At 48.3% G+C, this 1,861-nt stretch overlaps 1 non-coding gene across 1 annotated transcript; it reads left to right on the top strand.

Annotated features, from left to right (window-relative positions):
* The first annotated feature begins 1,406 nt into the window (after positions 1-1,406).
* LOC144116538 (U1 spliceosomal RNA) lies at positions 1,407-1,568 on the top strand. The gene has a single exon (XR_013311873.1). It is a non-coding gene; the product is annotated as a U1 spliceosomal RNA (small nuclear RNA).
* The last annotated feature ends 293 nt before the right edge of the window (positions 1,569-1,861 follow it).

The raw sequence follows: 1,861 nt of genomic DNA, 5'->3' as shown, positions 1-1,861 counted from the left end.
GCTGCTAACATTGTATAAATTTATTCTTTTGGTTTTATTCTTTTGGTCTACGTGTGCTGCTAATATTGAATAACTTTATTCTTTTGGTTATGTATCATTATATGTTCACTCCTGCTTGGGCCAAGCAGTGGCCTGCAGTATTATGAAATAAATGAAATAAATAAATGGACGAAAAACGCTCTGAAATTTTGCCAACTGGCTGGGCCACAGCCCTGACAGAAGATGTAAAAGCAGGGGCACCTTGAGGGCACAAGAGCTCCTGGCGCTGAAACCGAAGCACCTCAGGATGTGCAGTTGGACTGCGTCGACAACGCCATGCAGCCGTTGTCAAAGAGGATGATCGTAAAAGACGCCGTAGACGCTCCGAAAGCTCCTCTTTCCATGGGCAGATAAGCGACGATGGCGACTGGGTGCGTTGAGCTATACGCAGCTTCGCCGTCACCACGCGCACCTCATCTGAGACGCGAGTCCTAAGGACTCGACCAGAAGAGGCGCAATGGCGACGTCACTGCTCCTTCAGACGGTCCCTGTCACCATGCACGGCCCGAACAATTGAAAAACGCAAAACTAGCGTTAGCACTTCTCTTCGAAATTTTTCCGGAGCCCTCCGCTATGGCACCTCTTTCTTCCTTTCTTCTTTCACTCCCTCGTGTATCCCTTACCTTACGGCGCGGTTGAGGTGTCCGCCGGTATGTGAGACAGATACCGCGCCATTTCATTTCCCCAGAACTCAAATAAAAAACATCTTTTTTTCATTCAATTGAAAAAAGCTTGAAGAGAGGTAGCTGCTAATTACATGGTCGCTGCCCCACGCGCAACTCGATTTCGTTGCAAGGTGCGAATGCCCGCCGCGGTGGCTCAGTGGTTAGGGCGCTCGACTACTGATCCGGAGTTCCCGGGTTCTAACCCGACCGCGGCGGCTGCGTTTTTATGGAGGAAAAACGCTAAGGCGCCCGTGTGCTGTGTGATGTCAGTGCACGGTAAAGATCCCCAGGTGGTCGAAATTATTCCGGAGCCCTCCACTACGGACCTATTTGCTCCTCTCTTCTTTCACTCCCTCCTTTATCCCTTCCCTTACGGCGCGGTTCAGGTGTCCAACGATATATGAGACAGATACTGCGCCATTTCCTTTCCACCAAAAACCAATTATTATTATTATTATTTCAAGGTGCGAACACATCTAACACCTAATTTATTATGTTTCTTGTTGTTAAACCATTTATTAGGTTAACTTCAGTTACTCCTTCCAGTCTGCGGTCCCTCCCCGTCCGTCGGTAGCTTTTTAAACAAGATTGCGCCTAATACAAAAAAAGGAACTACGTAAGAAGTGTATTGGCCGCTGGTACTTAACAGAGGTATGAACCGAATTTCATCGAATGAACATCGAATTTCGGTCGGTCTTTTGCATACTTACCTGGTACTGTGTCTCTGGCGATCAGCAAGGTCGGGGCACCATGCCGAGGCCTGCCATTGCACTGCGGACGGCTGAAGCACGCCATTACTCCTAAATGGAGTAGCTGGGCATGAAATTTTTGGTAGTCGGGGCTCGGCGTTCGCGCCAGCCCCCTCTATGAAATTCCAAAATCAGAATGCTACCACCACATATTAGAGTACTCCTTCCTTTCTTTACGGCGTGGTTCTTGTGTCGACGGGTGAGAAAACAAAAATTAAGGAGCACTTTCTTGGCCAAAAGTGCGGTGAGGCGAAAGCCATTCAAAGAGTTTATTCAGTCAACGTGTGGTAAAGTTGCCTAGGGCGCAGACCAAAAGGTAAATGGATGCCTGACAAAGTGTCTGCGCCCTTCTTGCTCCCAGTCGAGAGCACAAGACATTCAGCGTATAAAATAAACACTACATGAGGA

This window comes from Amblyomma americanum, chromosome 1 (genome assembly GCF_052857255.1).
Source record: "Amblyomma americanum isolate KBUSLIRL-KWMA chromosome 1, ASM5285725v1, whole genome shotgun sequence".
NCBI lineage: Eukaryota > Metazoa > Arthropoda > Arachnida > Ixodida > Ixodidae > Amblyomma > Amblyomma americanum.
This window is presented reverse-complemented; position numbering and strand designations above follow the sequence as displayed.